The following is a 27279-nucleotide window of genomic DNA, read 5'->3' on the forward strand; positions in this document are numbered from 1 at the left end:
AAAAAGTTTCAGATGCTGAGCACAATAAGTTGAACAAACTAGAAAAAGTCTCTGTTCTTTTTAAGCTTAAATTTCAGTGGATGAAGCCATAGTAGCACATAAACAAATAAAAAGTTTCAGTGTTTTAAGGACAAGAAAACTGGGTGATGTAATAGTGCTTCCCTCAGCATTCGCGTTTGTAGCCAGTAGAATTGTTTTACAAAAGGAGAATTTATTAAGCAGGATTCCTTCAAAAACTCATTAGAAAGATTAAAGAAACAGGCTCTTGTCAAGTTTCCAGCAAAAACAATTGGACATTTCGTCTCTAGCATATGATACATGAGGAGAGTCACTGAGTTTGTACTACTCAAGAGAGGAGAAAACATTAAAAGCTGATTAAATTGTATGACTTTGTTGTTGTTGTTTTGATTTTGGTTTTGGTTTTTATTTTGAGATGGAGTCTCGCTGCGATGCCCAGGTTGGAGTGCAATGGCGTGATCTCGGCTTACTGCAACTTACTTCCCAAGTTCAAGCGATTCTCCCACCTCAGCTTCCTGAGAAGCTGAGATTACAGGTGCCTGCCACCACACCATGCTAATTTCTGTATTTTTAGTAGAGGCGGGGTTTCAACATATTGGCAAGGCTGGTCTTGAACTCCTTGACCTCAACTGATCCACCTGCCTCGGCCTCCCAAAGTGCTGGGATTACAGGTGTGAGCTATTGTGCCCGGTCAAATTGCATGGTTTCTTATTTCCATTTTGCTATGCCAAGTGTTCCCTTCCCTACTGCCCTACTTACCTACAGATTCAGATTTTTTAAAAGGAGTTTATGCTTTCTATGACTTTTTGCATTAGGGTTGAAACTTTGAGTCACAAGTGCTTTGAGACAGATCATTTACTGAAGATCTAGAACGTATAACCAGCCACCCAAGGACACATGTGCAGGCTGGCATGCCTGCAGCCAAAAAGAAATCATAGGAAAAGCATAGGACAGTCAAATGGGTCTCTGCTCCTCCATAATAACTGTCTTCGAGAAAAGTTGGATTCTGTGTCTAGGGTGAAACTCTCATAATTTTTTGAACAATCATGTATTTGGTGGACTAGAAGACAAAATGATTATTTTTTTCTATAAGTCTTCACACAAATGCTGTTGGCTCTTCCTTTCCTGCTCCTTCATGTCATATTAGGCAGATCCCACAGGTGGTGTTAAAATGGTTGGCCCAGTTAGTCTAGCTTGAAATTTTGTTTTTATGTTCAATTCAAAGCATTTCCCCTCTCTAGCTCAGAACTGCCCTGCATGCTGGGAAGTAGGCCCTTTTGATTCTCTTTCATTGCCTCTTCTCTTTTCCTCCTAATGCTTTGGGGTTCTCCAAAAGCAGGATCTGAAAGTGGGTATTATAGGTAAGCAGCAAAAGCACCTTTATTTTGCAGCTACAGTTGACACTTCTTCCCTGGCTATTTCAGTGCTTCCAGAGGTCCCTGAGGCTTCTCACTGCATAATTCTCTCATGTAGGAGAAACTTTTTGACTTCTCCAAATATCTTCTGCCCCAGGTGATACTTTTCAAAAATACCGTATTGCTATGGTACTCCACCCCTACTGGCCAGAATCCTTGCAGGTGGGAGGGAGGGGCACTGGCAAGACAGGCTTAATACTGGCTGATTATCAGTTTCCATGTGGCCCACTGAAAACTCATGATACTTACCTGCCACGGAGTGAAAGTGCCGGCCACCCTATTGCAAGCTTCTTTTTTTTTTACCCAGCCATTACTGTATTTCTTTCTTTTTCCTTTGCTCACACAGAGAGTGAAGATTGGCAGATCCACTGCTCCTACAGGTATTTAACAAGGTAAAGGGGATGCCAGGCCCCTGTCTTTTAGGCATGCAGTTTCTTCAAGTGGTCTTTGCAGAGTACTCCCTAGTTTGACTTGGATGGGGAGAGGAAAAAATACAATTTTTCTCCCCTAAAGGCAATTACTCCACATTTTCACAAATTCCATTTAGTTTAGAAAACTTTTTCAAATTTCTAGTCTTTTCTTTAGACTGGAGAGGGTATGAATGAGTGTTGGCCATAGGACTAGCTTTACCTCATTGTAATAAGCCTGGAGAGGAAAGCTATGCTTTCATTTTACAGGCTGGGATGCATACAGCTTACTGTGCTCTGTTTTGGGGTGTTAGCTTCCAGTCTCACCAAGTCTATTTACCATCTTACTCTTACCTGTTTACATGCAGGTGTTCTAGAAAAGAGAGGAAGTAGGGTGAGGATTTTAGAAATGGAAGGCCAAGGAAATAAGATCTATGAAAATTTTGTAGTCCATGTAGAATAGGCTGGAAGTTCTCTCTATTTTTGCTTCCAAAATAAGAATATGTCGGTCCCCTTCACCTTGCATGAATGTTTTAGGTTTCAAGCTATCCAAGTCTTCAAAGCTGCTTGGATTTCATAGCAATCAACAAGATAAGCATGTCACAAAACTCAAACACTGTTATTCATTGTAGTCACTGCATTCCAGACTTTCCCAGGGTAGTGGCCATTGGAGGTTTATGAGCATTCTTCTAAAAGAAAGAAGAGTCTCAGATGGACTCTTCACTAACCTTTAAAAACCAGCCGCATTTTAATAACTATGTAGTAAGCTCTTTACAGCTTTCATTGCCTACCTTTCTGTAAGTTCTTTTCCACACCACCTTCACCCTCCAGAACTGACAGTTGCAAAGGTAGGAGGTAGCAGATGCGACATACAGTAATCTGCCCTCAACATCAGAGTTCTTCACAGTGATCGTACGTTGTGATACTCACACAGGGTGCCACATAAAATGTTTGTTAGATACCTTTCAAATTAAATTCAATCATAGGAAAACACAATGTAGTGGGTTCAATTTCCACAATCTGACCCCTGCTCCAAAATATCCATTGCCTTTCCTTTATTCTGTTATTCATGAAAACAAACTCCTAGAGTACATTTCAACTGTAATGCAATTGATAAATATTTGTTCCATATACAAATCTGGATTTACAATTATAGCCTATAGTAGTAGTTCTCAATCTTTTCTTTTGGGTAACAGAGACAAGGTCTCACTGTTGCCCAGGCTGGAGTGCTGTGGTGTAATCATAGCTCACTGCAGCCTTGACCTCCTGGGCTTAAGTGATCCTCCCACCTCAGCTTCCTGAGTAGCTGAGACTACAGGGGTGAACCACCAGGTCAAGTAATCGTATTTTTATTTTTTTTTGTAGAGATGGGGTCCGACTATTTTTCCTGGGCTGGTCTTGAACTCCTGGCCTCAAGGGATCCTCCCACATCAGCCTCCCACATCACCTAGTATTACAGGTGTGAGCCACCACGCCCCGCGGTGGTTCTCAATCTTAATCTTGGCTCTACATTAAGACTACTGGGGGATTTTTCAAAACTCTTAGTGCCTGCCCCAATTCTTTACTAATTCACACAGACGTTCTTGAGGGTGGGACCCAAGCATCAGTTTTTTAAAGTTTTCTGAAAGTTCCTGGTATGCAGCCACAGTTGAGAAACACTGTTGGAAAGTCATCCGAAGCCGTGTTCTCCAGATCTAGGAGACTGTCGCTTTCTGTTAGCTCCTTCTCAACCTTGGTCCTTCACTCAGGGGTTTCTACCAGCTGCCCTCCCAGCCTCCACAGGCCTTTGTGGCTTATGTCCTTGTCCTGTTTGCCTTCCACAGAGCGTGGTCTGGTACAGCTAGATGGAGTTGGCACAATGGTGACATCTAGCGGTTTACAAAATGAAGTTAATGTAATGGTCCCATTCTCTGGAAAAGGACAAGAGAATGTCATTGGTGGAACCTGGTCTGTGTGCTGCCTTGAATTAGCTCAGTCATGCTTTCCTGTCCCCTGCTACTGGCGATGCTGTAGGAGGCCTACAGGGCTGAACCTCATTGCTGGAGGCCTCAGAGGGAGATGCTCCTTGAACTCAGTCTTAGCCTTCATGCTGTTTGCCCTGCCACCAGGCCCGCTGCCTTATATCACCAACAGACATGGCCTGATGGTACCTTGCCTCAAGCCTGACCCACTATACCATGCATGCTTCCACCCCTGTTGCCATAGAGAAAGCACTGGACGCTCACATGCACAGGGGCTCACCTGGCCTGATTCTTTGGGCTGCAGGTGGTTGCTGGACCTCTCTGGCTCTCCCCTGTTCCCAGGCTTTCCTTATGTTCACACCACAGTTGCCTCTATGGCTCCCCAAAAATGTGGGGGAGTCATTGCCCAGGGGTCTTGCATTCACTGGCTGTGGCTGCCCTAACAAGGCACAAGCAGACCTCATTTTCCTGCAAGTCACTTTACTGAACTTTGAAGATAGTTGCATTATTTACAGATTGAAGGTCTGTGGCAACCCTGCATTGAGCAAGTCCATTGGTGCTGTTTTTCCAGCAGTACCTGCTCACTTCCTGTCTCTGTATCACATTTTTGTAATTCTCAAATATTTCAAACTTTTTCATTGTTACTATATCTGTCATGGTGATCTGTGATTTGTGATGTGCGATGTTACCATTTTAGTTGTTTGGGGGCTCCATGAACCATGTAAGACAGAGAACTTAATCTATAAATATTCTGACTGGCCATTCCCCCATTTCTCTCCCCCTCATCAGGCCTCCCTGTTCTCTGAGACACAGCAGTATGGAAATAACAATTCATAACCCTACAAGTGTTACACTTACAAGGCTCCAAGTGTTCAAGTGAAAGGAAGACTCACACACCTCTCACTTTAAATCAAAAGCTAGATGATTATGCTTAGTGAGGAAGACGTGTTAAAAGTGGAGATGGGCCAAAGAGGCCTCTTGTGCCAAACAGTCTAGCTGTGACCACAAAGGAAAGGTTCTTAAAGGAAATTAAAAGTGCTGTGAGGCAGGGTGCGGTGGCTCACACCTCTAATCCCAGCACTTTGGGAGGCTGAGGCAGGTGGATCACTTGAGGTCAGGAGTTTGAGACTAGTTTGGCCAACATGGTGAAACCCTTTCTCTACTAAAAATACAAAAAATTAGCTGGGTGTGGTAACACGTGCCTATAGTCCCAGCTACTCCAGAGGCTGAGGCATGAGAATCACTTGAGCCCAGGAGACGGAGGTTGCAGTGAGCCGAGATTGCACCACTACACTCCAGCCTGGGCAACAGAGTGAGACTCTGTCTTAAAAAAGAAAAAAGTGCTGTGACTTCGGTGAACATACAAATGATAAGAAAGCTAAACAGCCTTATTGCTGATATAGACAAAGTTTGAGTGGTCTGAATAAAGATCAAACCAGCTATAACATTCCCTTAAACCAAAGCCTTATCCAAGGCAAGACCCTGACTCTCTTCAATTATGTGAAGGCTGAGAGAGGTGAGGAAGCTGCAGAAGGAAGTGTGAAGCTACCAGAGATTTGTTCGTGAGGATTAAAGAAAGAATTTGTCTCCATAACACAAAAAGTGCAAGGTGAAGAAGCAAGTGCTGATGGAGAAGCTGAAGCAAGTTATCCAGAAGATCCAGCTAAGATCATTGGTGAAGGTGGCCCCGCTAAACAACAGATTTTCAAGGTAAAACAAAACAAAACAAAACAAAAAACCTAGGACTTTCATAGCTAGAGAGAAGTCAATGCCTGGCTTCAAAGCTTCAAAGGACAGGATGACTCTCTTGTGAGGGGCAAATGTACTCATTTACCATTCCAAAAACTTTAGAGCCCCCAAAATTATGTCCTATCTACTCTGCCTGTGATCTATCAGTGGAACAAGCCTGGGTAACAACATATCATTTACAGCATGATTTACTAACTATTTTAAGCCTACTGTTGAGAAATATCATTCAGAAAAAAAAGATTTCCTTCAAAATATTACTACTGCTCATTGACAATGCATCTGATCGTGCAACAGTTCTGATGGAAACATACAAGATTAACGTTGCTTTCGTGTCTTTTCACACAGCACCCATTCTGCAGCTCAAGAAGTAAGTTTAACTTTCAAGTCTTCTTCTTTAAGAAATACATTTCATAAGGCTATAGCTGCCATAGACAGTGATTCCTCTGGTGAATCTGGGCAAAGTAAATTGAAAATCTTCTGCAAAGGATTCACTGTTCTAGGTTCTAGACACTATTAAGAATATTTGTGATTCATGAGAAGAGGTCAAAATATCAAAGTTAATAGGACTTTGGAAGAAGTTTATTTCAGCCCTCATGGATGACTTTGAGGAGTTCACGATTTCAGTGTAAGAAGAAACTGCACATGTGGAAATAGCAAGAGAACCAGCATTAGGAGTGAGTGTGGAGTTGCTGCAGCTCCTAATAAAGCTTGAATGGGTAAGGTGTGGCTTCTTAGGCATAAGCAAAGAAAGTGGTTTCTTGAGATAAAATCTCCTGATGAAGCTGCTGTGAACACTGTTAAAATGACAATGAGCCATTTAGAACATGACATAAATCTAAATGATAAAGCAGGATCAACTCCAGTTTTGAAAGAAATTCTATGAATAAAATGCTATCAAACAGCATCTGGTGCTACAGAAAATCCTTCATGAAAGGAAGAGTCAATGTGGCAAACTTTGTTGTCTTATTTCAGTGAATTGCCACAGCCACCCCAGCTTTCAGCAACCAGCAACCTATGAGTCAGCAGCCATCAACGTCAAGGCGAGATCATCCATCAGCAAAAAGGTGATGATTCGCTGAAGGTTCAGATAATTGTTAGCATTTTGGAGGCAATATATATTTAAAGGATACATCAATTAAGGTTCATACTTTGTTTTAGATGTAATGCTATTGCAAATTAAATAGACTGCAGCAGAGTGTAAGCATAACTTCTATATGTACCAGGAAACAAAAACCTTTGTGACTCACTTTATCGTGGTATTTCTTTATTGCAGTGGTGTGTAATGAAACCTGCAGTGTCTTCAGGGAGAGCCCCTGCCACAAACCGAGTAGCTTAACCAGTACAGATTTATTTCTCATGGTTCTGGAGGCTAGAAGTCCAAGACCAAGGTGTTTGTAGGATTCGTTTCTTTTGTTGTCTCTCTTCTTTGCTTGTAGATGGCCATCTTCTCCCTGTGTCTTCATGTGGGTTCTCTCTGTGTATCTCTGTCCTCTTCTCTTCTTATAAGGACACAGGTAATATTGGATTAGGGCCCAACCTAAAGAGCTCATGTTAACTTAATTGTCCTTTAAAGCCCTGGCTAATACTTCAACATACAAATTTTGGGGGTTGGGAAAAACAAAATATATAAATAACAGGCATATTTGGCCAGTTCGAGAAATGTGCTCAAATAGAAAAATTCCTCTCCGTTCCTCTTCCCATCAAGTATTTCAAGACAGTCATTTGAGGCAGCACTTCTGAAGATGACCTCAGAGACCAAGAAATGTCTTGGCCCTTTACAAAGCTGAGGCCAGTCACCAGCACACTCCTCTGTTTGCTCTCCCTCCTTCCTTGCCACACTCCCTCTTTGATCTCATACCTGGTTAGCTGAGAGAATGGCTTCCTAGTGAAGTGTTTGCAGGCAGGATTTTCCTTCAGGTTCCATTTTCTAGGGATCCTGGTCTTTGACGTGAAATTATCTTTTTTTGCCAACCTAATGCAAAATTAGAATTTTCTGAAGTGTGGACTTTGCAATGTAGTTACATTCCATTGTGTTACACAGCCTGGCCTCAGCTGGGACAGCTGAGGAGAGCTGGGCCCGAAAAGGAGTGTAGACTTGAGGGTATCCCTGGACAGCAAACCCCCAAGGCTGCACGACCACCCTGGGTCCTCCTGGTGCCCTGGGAACCATTCTGCCCCCATGCCATACTCTAGGGCTATGATGGGAGGAGGAGTCTCAAAAATCTCTGATATACTTTCAGGGGAATTCTTCCATTTTCTTGGTGACTAGAACCTGGCTCTCTGCTGTTAATACTAAGGTTCTTAACAAATGGTTGCTTGGCCGTGCCCTTGATTATCTCTCCAAAGTGTGCTTTATTATTCTTTTACATGGCCAGGCTGAGAATTTTCCAGATCTTTACCTTTTGCCTCCCTTTTAATTATAAATTCCCATCTTTAAAGCACTCTCTCTTCTTGGATTTTACTATAGGCAGTTAAGAGAAGCCATGCCACACCCTGAATGCTTTGCTGCTTAGAGACTTTTTCTGCTAAATATTCTAGTTCATTGCTCTTATTCCCTGCCTTCCATAAAGTGCTAGGATGCAGCTTAACTCAGCTAAGGTTTCAGCCCCTTTGTAACAAGGATGGCCTTTCCTCCAGCTTGGATACATTGTTTCTTATTTCCATCTGAGATCTCATCAGATGCCCTTTAACCATATTTCTACCAATATTGTAGCTTCAATAGCTTGTTCCTTATTTCCATCTCAGCTCTCATCAGAATACCTCTTACTATTCTTATTTCTACCAATATTCTGTTGCTGACCATCTAGGTAATCTTTAAGAAGAATGAGGATTTCTCTACAGCTCTGCTTTTCCTCTGAGCCCTTCAGCTCCATTCACAGCAATACAGGCTTTACCAGCATTTGCTTCAAGACTGCTCCAGCCTCTACCTATCACCAGCTCCAATGTGGCCTCCACTTTTTTTTTTAACTGTAAGTTCTGGGATACATGTGCAGAACATGCAGGTTTGTTACATAGGTATACATATGTCATGGTGGTTTGCTGCACCCATCAACGTGTCATCTACATTTATTTCTCTTAATGCTATCCCTCTCCTTGCCTCCCATCCGCCAACAGGCCTCAGTGTGTGATATTCCCCTCCATGTGCCCATATGTTCTCATTGTTCAACTCCCACTTATAAGCGAGAACATGCAGTGTTTAGTTTGCTGAGAATGATGGTTTCCAGCTTCATCCATGTCCCTGTAAAAGACATGAACTCATCCTTTTTTATGGCTGCATAGTATTCCATGGTGTATATGTGCCACATTTTCTTTATTCAGTCTATCATTGATGGGCATTTGGGTTGGTTCCAAGTCCTTGCTATTGTGAACAGTGCTGCAATAAGCATATATGTGCATGTGTCTTTCTAGTAGAATGATTTATAATCCTTCGGGTATATAGCCAGTAATGGGATTGCTTGGTCAAATGGTATTTCTGGTTCTGGATCCTTGAGGAAATGCCACACTGTCTTCCACAATGATTGAACTGATTTACACTTCCACCAACAGTGCAAAAGTATTCCGATTTCTCCACATCCTCTCCAGCCTCTGTTGTTTCCTGACGTATTAATGATTGCCATTCTAATTGGCGTGAGATGGCATCTCATTGTGGTTTTGATTTTCATTTCTCTAATGACTGGTGATGAGCTTTTTTTCATACATTTGTTGGCTGCATAAATGTCTTCTTTTGAAAAGTGTTCATATCCTTTACCAACTTTTTGATGGGGTTTGTTTTTTGCTTGTAAATTTATTTAAGTCCCTTGTAGATTCTGGTTATTAGCTCTTTGTCATATGGATAGATTGCAAAAATTTTCTCCCATTCTGTAGGTTGCTTTTGACTCTGATGATAGTTTCTTTTGCTGTACAGAAGCTCTTTAGTTTAATTAGATCCCATCTGTCTATTTTCGCTTTTGTTGCCATTGCTCTTGGGGGTTTTAGATATTTTAAGAAGGGTGGTGTGCTTATTACTATCATGTAACCTCCTCTTCCCCTTTAAAGACTTTCGTAAGGCCTTTAGTGTCACAAATCATTGGTGGGGCTGGTTCCTATTAGGTGGGTGGACACTTCAGGAAGGTCCATATCTGGGTCAACCCAGAGCCCAGAAAAGAGGCAGTCCATGATGAGTCAGCATCCAGGAAGAAGAAGCGGGTATGGAAAAGGAAGATTCCAAGACTTTCCAAAAATACAAGAGAAGATCTTTGGGCTTCCACAGGCAATGCACTGGGGAGAGGTATACGCCACTGATATCCACCTAATAGCTGGGTTACACTTTTCTAGTCTTTCTACCTCAACTACTGAAATAAAGGCAAATTTTCTTTGATGAATCAACATCTGCTTGATCTTTGAATTCCAGAATAGTGACCTTGAAGACATATATCCATTTTTAAATAACTTGCATCTTTTTAATGCTAAGAAGCAGTAAAATTTAAGTTAAAACTATGTCCCAATCTTTATTCAGCAGGTGGCGCCTTGCAGAAGAATATCAAGAGTGGCAGGGGAGAGAGAGTGGAGACATGGGAAAAACTGGCAGAGCCATTTCCTCTAGATGATTTGTAATTGACCTTGCTAGAGATGTAAACAGCATGAAATTTGTAATCAGAATTCTGTGTGGAAATAGCCTTTTGCTTAATTCCTTTGTGTTACTCCTGCTCTCTTTAAAAAAAAGAGGGGGGGGAGGGGCAAGGTATTAAGCTGAAGATAGGTGGACCATATCATTTTATAAGTCTCTTAATGATAGGAGGATATCCTATACTTCTGCTTCCAGGTGTGTCTGGGGAGGGTGTACTGAGTGGGAAACTCAGGGGTCCCACAGAAATCTTCCCTGATCTTCCTGTGGTGGTGGGTGTGGGGGGGGGGGGGCGGCGAGAGAAAGAGAGGGAGAAAATGAGAATGAGATCAGAGCCCAGAGTCCTTGCTCTAACCATGCAAGGCTGAATCTTTGTCTCCTGCATAGCAAGGGATTACATGCAGCTGTTTATCCAAGAGAGTGAGCATGAAGGATTCAGCTGAAAGCTTTTCTGGGAGATGGTAGGAGAGGGAGGAGGGCAGCCAGCATGGGCTGATAAAGGTACAAGATTCAGAGATTGATTCCTTTTCTATGCTACATCCTCTGTTGAACTCACCAGACTCCCAGTAGTCAATGGGCGGCTTCAGCCCCGTGCTCAGGCAATTTAAAACTTTCTAAGATTATCCCTCAATACCTGTTCCAGGCTCAGAGAAGAGAAGAAACAAGGTCACTGACAATTTTTATGGGTCAGGAAAATGAAAAGCTTATGCCCAAGCTTTCTTCAAATGAAAAAGGAGGGAGGTAGAATCTACTTTTTTCCCCCTTTCTCTCCACTGTATTCTTTTATCATTCTCTGTATTTACTCTGCTCTTTCCCTTTTGCATGCTGACTCTCCATTTCCCTCCCACTTTAGTCTTTTTGCTTATTTTTCTATTCTTCCTTGATTTTTTTTTACGTTTTAAACTGCTAAAGCAGAAACCAAAGTTGACAAAACAGCAAACTTATATTGTTTTTTTACCTAACCTCTGAGCTTCTAACAGTATTAGCATAATATCTCTCCCTAGAGAGATGGTCATTTTGAGAAAATGGCTTGAGCTAGCAGCAAATTTAGTAAATTTCATGCCTCCTGAGCTGTGCGTGACCTCACAAATCTAAAGGTGGCCTTTCTTTGTCCTCTTCCATTAAGACAGGTTAGCAGTTCTCACCAGAGCCCTCTGCAGTGGAATTCAGGATTGAATCAAATTCACCGTCGGTTGTATGATCCCAGCAGTTATCAGCCCTTGTAGAATGCTACAACAACAATCAAGGTTACAGTGGACCTTTATGGGAAAGCATTTTTTTCCCTCTCTTCTCAGGACTCTAAGGCTATGTGAGGTGAGGATTCCAGGTCCTTTATGAGAGTTTGTTGGAAACAAACTGTCCCTTGCAACAGTGGGGGAGTTTGACCTTTGCCGTTGCTCTACATTTCAGACTAATTACCTGCTCCGTGGGCAGGCTGGACAATAAGTCCACCAGGCATGGCGTCTGAGTTCTGGCAGCTTGAAAGTGAGGCTTCAGCATCAAGAATAGTAGAGGGTCTCTTCTGGCAATGGTTTAACACCTTCCTGACTCAAGAAGGAATCCTGAGGGGTACTGTTCAATGGGATTTAAAGAGTCAGCACTGGATTTAGAATCCAGAAGAGATGGAAAGTTTGGGGTCCCTTTCTACATGAATGCTCTGTTGGCTCACACTTTCATTCATTCACTTATGCAGTGCTGCCTGATCCCCTGTCCTCTATAAGACATTGTGCTGAATATAAGGAAGCAGATAATATGATTCAGAAAAAAGTTTCTCAATATTTAGCATATACAAAGTTCTCCTGGGAAGACTGTTAACAAGGCAGATTTCTGTCACAAATACTAAAGATTTTAATTTGGAAAATCTGGAGTGAGGTCTCATGTCTACATCTTTTACAGGCAGCTTTGTAATCCTTATAGAAGTGGCTCTTGACTGACATGATGGGAGACACTAGCTTAGTGGGGAGAAGTACAGGCATGCGATCTTATAGATACAGAGTCATCTCAGTCATAGCCTCTAAAATAAGCTCTCCTCAGTTGGAAGCCTAGTTCCACCTCTTATTAGCTGTTTGAATTAGTTAAGATAATGCCAGCTGCTGTATGAACTCCCCAGTTTCAATGCCTGAATACCTTTGTTGTGCTTCTAGGTGGATGTTCCTGGTTGATTGGTATAGTCAGAAAGACTCAAGAGTCTTTATTTTCCGTGGCCTCCCTAGAGTTCTCTGCATCCAGATAGCAGACAAAAGCAGATAGTAGGGAAAAGCACACCTGATTATTAAATACCTTCACTTGGAATGGACACATATCACTTCCACTTGGATTCTATTCCTGAGAACTAGTCACAGGTTCTACCTGGATGCAAGGTGGCTGGGGAATAGTCATGTTGGGTCCTGCTTCCATGCAACCACTCTGTATTATGGCAATAAAACAGTAAATTTTGGCCGACAATAGCCATCTCTGCCACATTGTGTAAACTTAGCTGAGTTTCTAAATCTCACTGTCCTTATCTGTTAAGTGAAGCTAACAGTACCTAACTCATCAGGTTGATAAAAGGATCATATGAGCACATAAATATAATACTATATGTACAGTGCCTGGCACACAGTAGGCAGCCAGTACATTTTAGCTGTTATTTATGAATTCTGTCCCAATGAGATAATGGCATGTACAGACAACAAGGTAGTCAGATGTCAGTACCCCGAGAACAGAGAAGCTAGAGTGTATGGGGATTTGGAAGAGGGAAGAGACCACGTGAAAATGTTGCGATCAGAGAAGACTTCAAAGAATTGATCTGTGAACTGGGTTTTGGAGGATGAATAGGATTTGTGCATGTAAAGTATGAGATCAGGGCATTCCAGGCAAAAACAATAGTATGCAAATAGGCATGGCAGAGAGAAAGGACAAAAAATGTGCAGTGGACATTTAATATGGTTGCAGTAAATAGGTGAGTGATCGTGCCTTAAATATCAGACAAATGAAGTATTCAAGAAGTTCATTAAGAAGCTATGAGGCCCAGTGGGTTGGCTTATGCCTGTAATCCCAGTACTTTGGGAGGCCAAAGTGGGCAGGGATTACCAGACCACCCAAGTCAGTATGATGAAATCCCATCTCTACTAAATACAGAAAAATTAGCTGGACTTGGTGGTGGGTGCCTGTAATCCCAGCTGCTTGGGAGGCAGAAGAAGGAGAATTGCTTGAACCCGGGAGGCAGAGGCTGCAGTGAGCTAAGAGTGTACCACTCCACTCCAGCCTGGGTGACAGAGTGAGACTCCATCTCAAAAAAAAAGAAAAGTAGTTGGTGTTACAGCTCTCTTAGAATTTGTCTAGCAGGCTTTCTGGTTTTTGCTGGAAAACCCCCCCACCAAAAAAAAAAAAAGTTATGATAAGGCCAGTTGCAATGTCTAACAGCTGTAATACCAGCACTTTGAGAGGCTAAGTAGGGAAGGATCACTTGAGGCCAGAAGTTCAAGACCAGCCTGGGCAACACTGTGAGATCCTGGTTACGATGGTAAATTTCATGTTATATGGTTTTTCTTCAATCATTATTCCTATTATAAGGAATAATACAATACATTATTTAAAGAATACCATTATCAGTATAGTTGAAGTCCCCTATATATCCCTGCAAACTATATATCCTATTCATTTCCCTCCCACAGTCAACCACCAGCCTGAACCTGGTATTTATCATTCCTATGCATTTTGTTTCATTTTACTACTTCATATGTATGCATTCATGGGCAATATAATACTATAGTGGATATTCAATCATTTTGTATAATGGTGTCATATGAATGTATTGTTGTGCCCCCAACTTTTTGTCCCACATTATGTTTGGGAGACTATTCTGTGCTAACATACCTCTACTTCAGTGGTTCTCAAACTTTAGTGTGCACTAAAATTGCCTGGAGGGCTTAGTAATACACAGATTACTGAGCTCAACCCCCAGAGTTTCTGCAGTTGGGCTAAGCTAGGACCTGAAAATTAACATTTCTCGTAAGTTTCCATATGATACCAGTGCTGTTAGTCCTGGAGAACTACTGCTTATTAATTTTTTTGCTGTTAGATATTAACTATCCCAATTTATGTATTCATTCTACCATTGATAGATATCTAGGTTGCTTCCAGATTGTTTTGTATGATGCTACGAATATTGTGTACATGTGGGACAGTTTCACTTGCATAGAAAAGGCTGTCCAACTCTATCCATCCTTGTTGAATAGCTTCTTTGCACACCAGCCTTTGTTCAAGAGTCCTCATTGTTCCACATTCCCGTCTGCCCTAAGTACTGTCAGAAGTTTTAACTTTTGCCAATCTTAGAGGGTGAAATGCTTATTGTCGTTCTCATCTACGTTTTCCTGTTAGTGAGATTGAGCACCTGCAGCAAGTGCTCCATTTTTTCTTGCCTTACCTGAGTTTCCCTCTAGCTCTCACATGTCTCCAAGCACTCTGCTGGCTTCCCACTGTAGTCTCCTGCATCTATCTTTCTTCTTTTCTGCCTGAGGGCTTTACCCAGGAGATGGGATGACTCCTCTGTTGTGACAGTGTGGGGTCATGTGCCACATGGTATCTCAGAGAGTATCACTGGGGCTTTACCCTGTTACCCTCTGTGGTAAAATGATCATTGATTCTTGGTTTTGTTTCACTTTTTTACAATCCTCGTCTTACTCTTCCCACTTTCTTGTGATCCTTGGAGTCACCTTTCAAGTAAACTACTTGCACAAAAGTCTTGTTTCATGGTGTACTTTTGGGGGAACCCAAACTAAGAGCATCATTTTATGTTCATAGGATGTTTATTTATTTGTTTGAATAGCAGGTTGTTTCTATTTTTGCTCATTTTCCTGTTGGCATGCTTGTCTTTCACTTTTTAATTTGTAAGTTATAGTATATACTGAATATTGACCTTCATTATTTATGTAGAGAGAGAATATTTTATCCCAGTTTGTAATTATCTTTTTACTTTTCAGTGGTGTCCTTGATGTGTAGAAATTTCAAATGCAGCGTAGGAGAAACTATCAACAATCTCCTTTATGATCTGTGTGCTTCTGTTTTTCCTTAAGACATCCTTGTCGAAGTCATAGAAATATTCTTCATCGGTTTAAGGCTGGGTGCACTGGCTGGCTCACTCCTGTAATCCTAGCAGTTTGGGAGGCCAAGGCAGGCGGATCATATGAGGTCAGGAGTTCCAGACCAGCCTGGCCAACATGATGAAAACCTGTCTTAACTAAAAATACAAAAATTAGTCAGGCATGGTGGCACATGCCTGTAATCCCAGCACTTCAGAGGCTGAAGGAGGAGAATCACTTGAATTTGGGAGGCTGGGGTTGCAGTGAGCCAAGATTATGCCACTTCACTCCATCCTGAGCGAAAGAGCAAAACTCTCAAAAACAAAAACCAAAAAAAACCAAAAAAACTTTATCTGTTTCTAAAATTGAGGTCTATAATTCATGTGAAATTGGTATTTATTTGGTGGAAGGAATGGTGCCCCGCCTCCACACACAAAAAAAATCTCAACATCTTAACTCCCAAAATGTGTAAATGTGACCTTTGGAGAAAAGGTCTTTGCAGTGTAATTAAGGACCTCCAGATGACATAATCCTAGATTATTTAGGTAAGCTCTCAATCCGATAGCAAGTGACATTTTGAGTCAGAAGTGGGAGATGCACACACAGGAGAAGACCATGTGAAGACAGAGGCAGAAACTGGAATGACACAGCCACAAGCCAAGGAACCCTAGAACCACCAGAAACTGGAATAGGCAAGGAATAGCACCTTCAAGGGGGCGAGTGTGGTGTTTCCCATACTTTGGTTTTAGAATTTTGGCCTCCAGACTGCTATAGAATAAACCTGTTGGTTTTGCCACTTGATTTTTGGCTGTTAGTTACTGCAGCCCTAGGTACCTCATTCACAACTAGAGGGGCCTCCATCTGACTAATGTTTCTGGACTTTTTACCCAGAGGAGGCAACATGACTTAAACTACAGAGTTTCAACCCCCCACCCCCCAAGTCTCCATTAATTGGGGTCTGCCTACCTGCACACCTTTTCTCACCTGCTCACTTACATGTTGCAAAGGGCCTGCCCCTATTAGGGAGGGGTGTGAATGTGAAGAAGTTGTGACGGTGTCTGGATAAATGCTTTATTCAGGGTTGGTTGGCAAGATTGCTTTCCAACAGGCTGACCCACTTTACTCTAGTTCATTTGTAATAATGGTGATATTTTCATCTCTATCTGCCTGATTCTTTGGCCTATCTCTCAGGTGGAGAAAGTAGACTGCTATTTGTTCGCTTCCTAAAGCCTCGAAATAAATCAAAGGGGCAAGGCAGAGGCTTGAGCAGAAAATGAGCCAAGAATTTGATGGTAGGCAATATCCAGATTAAAAAGAGATGCCTTATGTAGTGCCACTTGGGCATTTCAGGAATTGGCCTGTGCATTTGCTAACGGCACCTCTTCTTCAAGATACTTTACTTTCATCTACTACAAAATGGTTATAGTAGGCTGCTTGGGATAGAACCAGAGTGTTTACTGTTATCTTCCTGGAATTGCCACAGTTCAGGTGCAGACAATGCCTAAGATGAGAAAGACGCCGTCCAGGGTTGTGTGGTGCCCAGTCTGTCCTATGGTCAGTAAGTAATGGTTCTTATACCATATTAAGGAAAAAGATGATACCCATATGCCACATCTCTCCCTCCCTCCTTCAGTAGAAGCATCCCTCATTCAATTCAGCCCCTCAGAGGTCATTTGCTGGATTAGACTTGCATATCTGTGACTCGGTTTGGACTCCAGGAAACTTATTTGTTATATACTTACCTAAAAATGTCAAGTTCTGCATGGACCGGCCTTTGACATTATCTTACTTTAGGTCTGGTACCAGACCCTTCCTCTCAGAGCTACAAAGCACCTGGCCCTGCAGCTCATTTTTGCTGTACACCAGTCAGTCGATCCCAAAACAATTCACAGATGCTCATCCAGCCCTGCCATTGGTCGGCATCTGTGTATGCTCACAGCCACCTCTGCTCTCCCAGCTCTGCAACAGCCTAGGATAGTAAGGGGCACATAGAAAGTGCTCAAAAGTGCTGAGTGAACAGATAGATGAGTAAGTGTTCTGTATGTGTAAACAGCATAGCTTCCTCCCTGAGTCACATTTGCCTGCACGGTATTCATCATAGATTGCCTTTGTAACTTTTTCCATACCCATATTCTGCCAGCGCTATTATCTCCTTTACATTGACTCACTTGTTTTCCTTAAATGATTTGAGTTAAAAACCCAAGGGGAAGCTCTATATTCTAAATGAAAATTGGTGTCTTTCTACTACAGTAAAGCCTTCAGTCCGCATACCACAGCAAACCATATCATGTATTACCTGTTGTGCACATATCACACTTTGAGAAGTGTGGGCCTAGCACTTGGGTCTACCGTGACCTGAACCAAGATCCAACAAGCTCCCTGGAGCCAGCGGAATAGTGCATCTGATCCCAACCTGCAGGCCTTGTCAAAGGCAGCACAGAGTGTCGCACTTGTTAGCAGCAGGACAAAAAGAGCTGGTGTCTGGAAGAACAAGGAGAGGTAGGCCACAGGCTCACAGGCTGTCAGCCCCTGTCAGAAGAAGACAGAGCCAGGCCTGTCAGCCAGAGGAAGTGAATCAGAACAATTATTCAAAGTCATTTGTTTGCAGGGCAAGGGAGAAGAGATTTATTTTTCTTCTTTTGCAGGAAATGCTTATGTGAGCACAGACCCTGCTGGGTAGGCAAGCACCTGCCAGGTCACTGGCCGGAAACCCAGGTAATTCTATACTCCACATTTTCTGGATGAAGGTCCCTCTGGCATAGGCTGTCAGGGCTGTCAAATGGCTCATTGAGAAAGCCTCTGCTCAGCATGCCAACAGAAGACACTGCTTTTCCACATCTACTCCAATGTCAGGGAAGAGGTGTCCCTGGGTGCTACAGCCTTGGGCATGATAGAGAGAGACCAACCAGGAGAGGCAGGGTAGGATAGTCTGCTTGGCAAAGTGGTTGAGGCTGTTCTGGACCTGGGCGCAGGGCGCAAGGAAGCCACCACTAGTTCTGGGTGCCTTGGGAGGACCTTAGTTCACAAAGGATAAAAGAAATAAGGGGCTTAATGATTGAGCATCTGCAATGTGCTGGGCACTGTGCTAGCTGCTTTAAGAATAAACATTGGATGCCTATCTTCTACAGATTTTCACAGTTAAGTATTTTTAAATAATCAAATAATATACGAATATAAGCACTCATCTTACAGCTTGCTGGGAAGCTAAGGCATTTTCTAGTTATTTCTCTTTTCTTTTTATTTTCTGTATTTTTCTTTTATTTACTTTTATCTTAGGTTCAGGGGTACATGTGAAGTTTGTTATATAGGTAAACTCGTGTCATGGGGGTTTGGTGTACAGATTATTTTATCACCCAGGTACTAAGCATAGTACCCAAGAGTTATTTTTTCTGAGCTTTACCCTCCACCCTCAACTATGCCCCAGTGTTTGTTGTTCCCCTCTTTGTTTCTATGTGTTCTCATTATTTAGCTCTCCCTTACAAGTGATAACGTGGTATTTTGTTTTTTGTTCCTGCATTAGTTTGCTTAGGATAATGGCCTCTGGCTTCATCTGTGTTCCTGCAAAGGACATGATCTTATTCTTTTTTATGGCTGCATAGTATTCCATGGTGTATTTATACCACATTTTCTTTATCCAGTCTACCATTGATGGCCACCTGTGCTGCATAAACATTTGTGTGCATGAGTCTTTATAGTAGAACTATTTACATTCCTTTGAGTATATACCCAGTGATGAGATTGCTGGGTTGAATGCTAGTTCTGTTTTTAGTTCTTTGAGGAATTGCCACACTAGCATTCTGAGAATTTCCAAAGACTACTTTATGTTTCAAAAATCGCTTTGCTGCTTGTCATCTCTTCTGTTGGGTAGCTTCTCTGAGCTTAAGTCCATTCACCATGGTTGCTTTAAAATCATGTCTCTGCATTGTCAGCAGTCTCTCAGGGCCACTTTGCACATTGCTATACCTATTTCTCCACCATGGTAGAGAAATGAAGTTCTTCTTGACATCCCAACACACAGCAAACACAAGGTCTTCAGGTTGGATGTATTTTGCCAAATTGCAAAAATAAAATGAGGACACTAAACTGTGACTGGATGGTCACAGATTGTTGCTTCTAAGACACATCCACCCTGTCCCTTCCCAGGAGGCCACTCCTGTCATAGTGATCCAAAGCCACTGACCTCAGGCCATGAGGCGCGCAGCCTCATTCATCCAGACAAGAAACCTCCTTTTAAAGTCCTACAATTACAATTCCAGCCCCTTCACATTCTCTGGGCCTCACAAAAGGAAGCAACAAAATAAAAACTTAACAAAAATATGTCACTAGAGATGCACCCACCTATGATGAAGATAGCCTTTAAATTATTAAGTAGTGGTTTTAAATAAGTGTGCAAAGCATATGCATTTGAAACTCACCATTCATCTTTTTTTTTGAGATGAAGTTTCACTCTCATTGCCCAGGCTGGAGTGCAATGGTGTATTCTTGGCTCACTATAACCTCCGCCTCCTGGGTTCAAGTGATTCTCCTGCCTCAGCCTCCTGAGTAGCTGGGATTACAGGCATGTAACACCTTGTCTAGCTCATTTTGTATTTTTAGTAGAGATGTGGTTTCTCCATGTTATTCACGCTGGTCTTAAACTCCTGACCTCAGGTCATCCACCCACCTCATTTATCTTTAACTCCGAGTGACTATATTATTTATTCATTTAACAGGCCCTTACATAAACACCTATTAAGTGCCAGCTACCAAATATTAGCTCATTTAATCCTAATAGCAGCCTTATGAGATAGCATCTACTTTTATGCTCATTTGACAGACAAGGACACTGAGGCACAGAGAGCCTTGCCCAAAGTCATACAGCCAGCTGGTAGCAGATTAAGGTTTACAGCAGGTCATTTGGCTCTGTGGTCAGTGCTCCTATTAGACTATGCCGTTCTGCAGTGGTTCCCTTCTGCACAGAGGAAGAGCCAGTCCCAAGGATAACCCCAAGCTTAAATTGTAAGGCGTTAGAGAAGAAATGATGTGTCCACTCTTTCTATGATTTAGGGGTTCAGAAGTATTATGACTCAGACACAGAACTCCGTCCCCCAGTTACATTATCCAAATTAGTCTTCAACACAGCCCAGCTAGTTTATCTCTCCATTGTTCATACTACAAGTGGAGAAACTGAGGTACAGGAAGCATTGAAGCTTAGATTTGACCCCAAACCTTCTTTTAAAAATGTGCTCTTTGCACTGTACAGAACATTGTATGTACAGGATGCCACCAATGATCATTTTTAAATTTGTCTTATTTCACGTTTTCTATTTGCAATTCTAAAGCTGGTTTTAACAGAAAAACTTTCCACAAAGCTTAGCTGCATCAGTAGTGTGCTTGGAGCTATGTATGGGGGAAAAGAAGACAATTTGTCATGGTTCTAATTAAAACTGTAAACCTTTGGGCTGAGCACATTCCTATGCAACTTACTTTAAGTAATTCTTGCCTGTAGGTTTTCTTGTTCATCCATCATCTATTTGCTGACAGTCAGCAAGGATCTATTTTAAATGCATTCTTCCCCAAAGATAGTGATGATGATGATAATGATGATGATGATGACCATAGTAATGATATAATTTTAACATATTTCTATTCATTCAACATATATTTATTTACGTGCTCACTTAAAGAAGTATCAGACGGTAGCATTAGAATGCCAGATTTGAATGTTAACTCTACCACTTGTGTGACCATGAGCAAGTGATGTATTCTCTCTGTGCTTCAGTTCTTTGTTATAAAGATAAAATTGAATTATATATGTGAAGTCTGTAGAGCACTGCCTGGCACATAGGTAAGAGCTCAATAAATGTTCTTTGTCATTATTTGCCAGCCATAACAATGGGTAGCAGTGACACAGATAAATGTAGCAAAGCTGCAATTCAAATTGGATCATAATGAAAATGGAAGTGTGTCCTTACCCTGACTGCTACATTGTTAGGCAAATATTACATGGGAGTAAAATTTTACCCAGCACAATTATTCTCCTTCTTGACTAGCGTCTCAAAATCAGAGTGGTTCTATGGAAGCTACTGTAAAGTTAGCCTTCCGAACTCTTTCAACATTGGCTCTATGTGAAAACTAAATTCATGATATTGGGTGAAGGCAATCTCTGACAACATGGCAGGCTGAACTCATGTTGCAGGACTTCCTTATTGCCATAAATACTGGCCAAAGTCAGGAAGAAATGTAATACACAGTCTTTTAATTAAATATGTCTTTCTCTGCAATACGAGCTTTGCTCCTAGCCTTTATGCTAAGCTCAAAGGAAAGGAAAAATGCTTAAGGGCTAGAAACAAAATGGAAAATTAAGCCAAGAGTGTTAAGAGATAATGCTGCGCTGATTCACAGGGATCTTAGCAACTAGTGACTGAGAGTTTTACAGCCACACAGTGGGTAGGAGATTTGACCTGGAGAAGTGAGAGGTTAGAGAGATTTAAAAAAAGGGGAAGGTGGAGAAAGAAAGAGAAAGAAAACAAGGTATAGTAGAGACCCTTGTATATGGCTGGGAACCTTGAAATGCTGCTAATGACCTTCTTCACAGAACTGGAAAAAACCACTTTAAACTTCATATGGAATCACAAGAGAGGCTGCATAGCCAAGACAATCCTAAGCAAAAAGAATGAAGCCAGAGGCATCACACTGCCAGACTTCAAACTATACTACAAGGCTACAGTAGTAAAAACAGCATGGTACTGGTGCCAGAACAGAGACATAGACCAATGGGACAGAACAGAGGCCCCAGAAGCAACACCACACATCTACAACCTTCTGATCTTTGACAAACCTGACAAAAACAAGCAATGGGGAAAGGACTACCATGTTTAATAAATGATGTTGGCAAAACTGGCTAGCAATGTGCAGAAAGCAGAAACTGGACCCCTTCCTGTCACCTTAAACTAAAATTAACTCCAGATGGATTAAAGATTTAAACATAAAACCTAACACCATAAAAACACTAGAAGAAGGTGGATGTTGAACAATGAGAACGCATGGACACAGGGAGGGGAGCACTACACACTGGGGTCTATTGCGGGGAAATAGGGGAGGGACAGTTGGGGGTGGGGAGTTGGGGAGAGAGATCATGGGGAGAAATGCCAGGTATAGGTGATGGGGAGGAAGGCAGCAAATCACACTGCTACGTGTGTACCTATGCAACAGTCTTACATATTCTTCACATGTACCCCAAAACCTAAAATGCAATAAAAAAAAAAACACTAGAAGAAAACGTAGGCAAAACCATCCAGGACATAGGCGTAGGCAAGGACTTCATGACTAAAACACCAAAAGGGTTGGCAACAAAAGCCAAGATAGGCAAATGGGATCTAATTAAAATTCAGAGCGTCTATACAGCAAAAGAACCCATCATTAGGGTGAACTGGCAACCAACAGAATGGGAAAAAATTTTTGCAATCTACCTATCTGACAAAGGGTTAATATCCAGAATCTACAAACAACTAAAACAGATACACAAGAAAAAACAGCCCCATTCAAAACTGGGTGAAGGATATGAACAGACACTTTTCAGAAGAAGACATATATGAGGCCAACAAACATGAAAAAAATGCTCATCATCATTAGAGAGATGCAAATCAAAACCACATTGAGGCACCATCTCACGCCAGTTAGAATGGTGATCATTAAAAAATCTGGAGACAACAGATGCTGGAGAGGATATGGAGAAATAGGAACACTCCTACACAGTTGGTGGGAGTGTAAATTAGTTCAACCATTGTGGAAGACAATGTGGCGATTTCTCAAGGATCTAGAAATAGAAATTTTATTTGACCCAGCAATCCCATTACTGGGTATATACCCAAAGGACTATAAATCGTTCTACTATAAAGACACATGCACGTGTATATTGATCACAGCCCTATGTACAATAGCAAAGACCTGGAACCAACCCAAATGCTCATCAATGATAGACTGGACAAAGAAAATGTGGTATATATATATATATATATATATATATATATATATATATACACCATGGAATACTATGCTGCCATAAAAAATGATGAGTTTGCATCCTTTGTAGGGACTTGGATGAATCTGGAAGCCATCATTCTCAGCAAACTGACACAAGAACAGAAAACCAAACACCGCATGTTCTCACTCATAGGCGGATGTTGGACAATGAGAACACATGGACTTGGAGAAGAGCATCACACACTGGGGGCAGTTGGGGGGGTAGGGGAGGAACAGCAGGGGGTGGGGAGGGATAACATGGGGAGAAATGCTAGATATAGTATCCACCTAAAGTAAAATAAAATAGAATAAAAGAGACTCAGTAAACTGGAAGATAAACATAAGGAAATAAAGTCGCTTTTAGAGTTTGTCACAGAAATTATATTTGAAAATGATAGCATAAGAAGATACAAGGATACATCTTACAGAATGTTCAGAAAAGGGAAATTAGAAGATTCCAGTAGGAGGAAATAGAAAGGTGGAAGGTAGGCAATATTTGATGAGACAATGGCTAAGAATTTATCTAAGTGGAAAAAAGATGACTTGAAAAGGTACACGGAGTCCTAAGAAGAATAAAAACCAACCCATGTCTTAACACATCATGGTAAAACTTCTGAACAATAAAGACAAAAGTGCAACCTTAAAAGCAAGGAGAGAGGAAAAATCCTACAAAATAATTATAATTAGATTGACAGCAGAGTCTCATAAACAACAATTCGGTTCAGAGAACTGTGGAGTGACATTTTCAAAGTTCTTAAGTAAAATAACTGCCATACTGAAATTTCATGCTGGCTCTCTTAGATTCAAGAGCAGTGATGAAACATTGCTTCTAGATTGGTAAGATTTCTAGAGTGATTACTTCTAAGTCTTGGCCCTCACAGCAGCAGATTAGAAGGTCCCTGAAAATCAGAGCAAAACCCAGCATTTATGAACCTAGAATTTCCGTAAAGAAAATAAGCCTGTCTTTTTCTCCCAAGAAAAAGGAAGCCCAAAGCATATAAGCTTGAGCTGATTTTCAGTTCTTAACCTCTTCCAACTTCTGAGAGAAAAATCCCTTCTCAGAGATAGGTGGGGGTCATATTATGGATGGGCAACTGAACTGGCCCTTGGGGCCTTAATGGGACACACAGTTGTCTGCATGGGTCAGAAGAATTTTGAAATTGTCACAGATCTCAAAGAGCTTATAAAGCGCTTACTAAAGGAAATAGGTAAGTTCATAATCATGATAAAGCATGTGTGTACACAAAAAGAGACCATTCAGATCATCCATAGACACCTCTATGACCATCCAGAGAGCAGGTGTCCAACTCCTCATCTATAGTTCAGACTTAGATTGACATTCTAGGCCTTTTGCTGTCATGTCCTATTGTAACTTCTCCAATATAATCTTTCAGTCTTCCCAGAATTAACCCTCTCCTCAAATGGACTCTTCACTAGCCTTTAAAAATAGTCGCATTTTAATAACTATGAATTAAATAAATATTGGTTATTTGTTGATTGGTTGACTGTTTTAATAAAAACAGTTCTTATGTCTTTATATCTTGTCATCTAATCTGTGCTAAACCACTGTGGACAAATTATAACACAATATTGTGCATTTAAAAATGTAAATCTTCTCTATCAATCGAGCAAGCCATGTGTCCTCACCTCTGGGTTGTAACAACTTTCACTGGAGCAGTATGGTATAATACAGAACAGGAATTTAGACAGAAGCTTTGCAACCAGATTCCTGAGTTGTAATTCTGACTCTCCAACTAGCTCTGTAACCAGGAGTAAGATATTAGATTCCTGTATACTTCAGTACCTAAGTATAGAAGTAAAATTATGACACATTTCATAGGGCACTTGAAAGAATTTAATGAAGCAATATGTGTAAAATTGAAATGCGTTTGATACATAGCACATACATATAAGTTAGCATGGACTGCTATTGCTTTTATTAGCATTTCAATCACACGGAAGAAAGAAACATCTGCTATTCAATTTATATGTTGTTGCAGGTGAAGAGAAGGCATCTAAATGAAACTTTGGAGGGGACCATAAACCTTTTCCAATTTTCTATAATTCTACACTGACTCTCAAAATGCTGAGAAACTGCAAAGACTAGTCCGGGTCTTTTGATTCTCAGGCTCCACTCACTCCATTAATTCCATCACTTGCACAATCGAAGTCTCCTGGCTCCTCTCCAGCATTTTCATCACTTTATTTTTTGCTATTACAACTACAACTACTATTTATACTCATACTACAACTACTGCCATTACTGCAACCATCATTAATTCTGTTACTGTGCTCTCCTCTCTTCTAGAAACCATTTATGATGCATAACCTTTGCCACACACTTTAAAGGTATTACCTCTAATCATCACAACAATCCTGAAAGAATTGTATGTATGTCCCCATTTTGCAGATGAGGAAATTGTTACTTGCTGACCATTCACAGCTAGTAAGTAGAGGGGTCAGGACTCCAAACTAGATCCTTCTGCTTCCCAAGACCATGCATTTTCACTTTACCAGTCTGTCTCTCTGCCTAAAAGGTATTTGAACACAGTAGAACAGAGTTTCACCAGAGTCTTACAGCTGTTTCTCTCAGCCTGCAAAACAGATTGCTCCCAGTTGCTAAGCCTAAAGATCTGTGCCAATTTGTCAAAACGCCCATGGCATTTTAATGATTTAGAAAAGCACAGGCCGATGGCTTTTTCTACACACAGAAGATGCCTCTGTTCCAAGAACTGTAACAGCATCAACATGAAGTTCACCCACTGATTTGCAATGTTTCCTGCAAGTGACAAGTTCATGGATGTCATCTAGTGGGAGAGGGAGGATCCAACAGCAAGGATGAGTTCCGTCATGCTCATCCACCAGGAGAAAGGAGCAAAATACAACCAAGAGAAAACTACCTCAGGGTGGGAATCTGGCAGAAGATGGATTGAAGATTAGCTGAAAATAAGTCTTTTCTTCCTTCTGGTATTTGGAAAGCCTTGACTTTTTAGCTTTCTCATTTTGGCTTTCGCATTCCGGTTCCTGGCCTGATTATTTTGATAGTGTATCTCTAAGCGATGGTCTCACTGGAGTCTAGTTGACAGAAACACACAGCAGTAAAGGGGAGAAGAAAGCCCTGCAGCATGGAAGCGGCAGATAAATGGGGCCTATTCTCAAGGCAGGGTGAAAAATGGGGGAGTAATGGCAGCCATTTTGCAAGGTGCTTGACTTACAGACTCATAAGTCTTTTAGAGTCTCGAGTTTTGTGCTTCAAAATGATGGAGAAAAATGAGAAAATGAGTGCACAACAAATATAACCCATGTTTCTGGGGGTAGGGAGCAAGCCTGTGCTTAGGCCTCATGTGATATTTCTGTGCACCATTCATCATCTGGCCTGGGGGATTCACGAACCCTGGAAAACTCTGCAAACTCCAAAGGTTGAATGTGCTTTGAATTCTGAGTTATTAGAACTGATTCAATTTCTCATTTTTCCAAGGGCTGCTAAACATCACCAGGAGCTTGTTTTCTAAAGCAAGTCCAGACATCTGAGCATGCAAGAGAGCAAGGAGAAATTTCAAGTAGACTCTGGGGGGAGAGAGAACAAAATGAGGGTAGAGGAGAGGTAACGTCCAGGTATAGGAAGTTGTCTCAGTCAGGTCGTTAGCAGCCTAGGTCATGGTGGTGTTAGTGATTATGATAATGATGATGGCAACAGTGATGATAAAATAATAGCAGCTGCCATTAGTAAAGCATTTACTTTGTGCCAAGCCTGTGCTAAGAACCTTTATATGTGACACATGTCATATGTCTCCAGGGGTCATATGTTTTCTCCTTTCTCTTGTCCTCTCTCTGGACTTCACCCCATTCCTTTTTTACTTGATTTTGGTCTAGGATTGAAAAGTCTAGACTGGGGTGGGGGGGCGGTGCTCAGACCATGGAGAATTCATGATCAGGTTTTCTGGGATCGATGTATGGTTGGGCAGATGAGAAAACAGTTCCGAGACAAGGGATGGGGGAGAGGATACACCTGGCTTCCATGTTGGTGAGAGTCCCTAAGAAAAGGGCCTCATAGTTTGA

At 41.5% G+C, this 27279-nt stretch overlaps 1 long non-coding RNA gene and 1 other non-coding gene across 2 annotated transcripts in view; both read left to right on the top strand.

The window, feature by feature from the left end:
* LOC108588990 (uncharacterized) overlaps nucleotides 1-27279 on the top strand; it is a 90909-nt gene that overhangs the window by 9189 nt on the left and 54441 nt on the right. The gene's annotated exons all lie outside the window — the stretch shown is intronic.
* On the top strand, nucleotides 13447-13508 carry LOC118148347 (U7 small nuclear RNA). Its single transcript, XR_004735124.1, has one exon. It is a non-coding gene; the product is annotated as a U7 small nuclear RNA (small nuclear RNA).

Source organism: Callithrix jacchus, chromosome 1 (assembly GCF_049354715.1).
Source record: "Callithrix jacchus isolate 240 chromosome 1, calJac240_pri, whole genome shotgun sequence".
Classification (NCBI taxonomy): domain Eukaryota; kingdom Metazoa; phylum Chordata; class Mammalia; order Primates; family Cebidae; genus Callithrix; species Callithrix jacchus.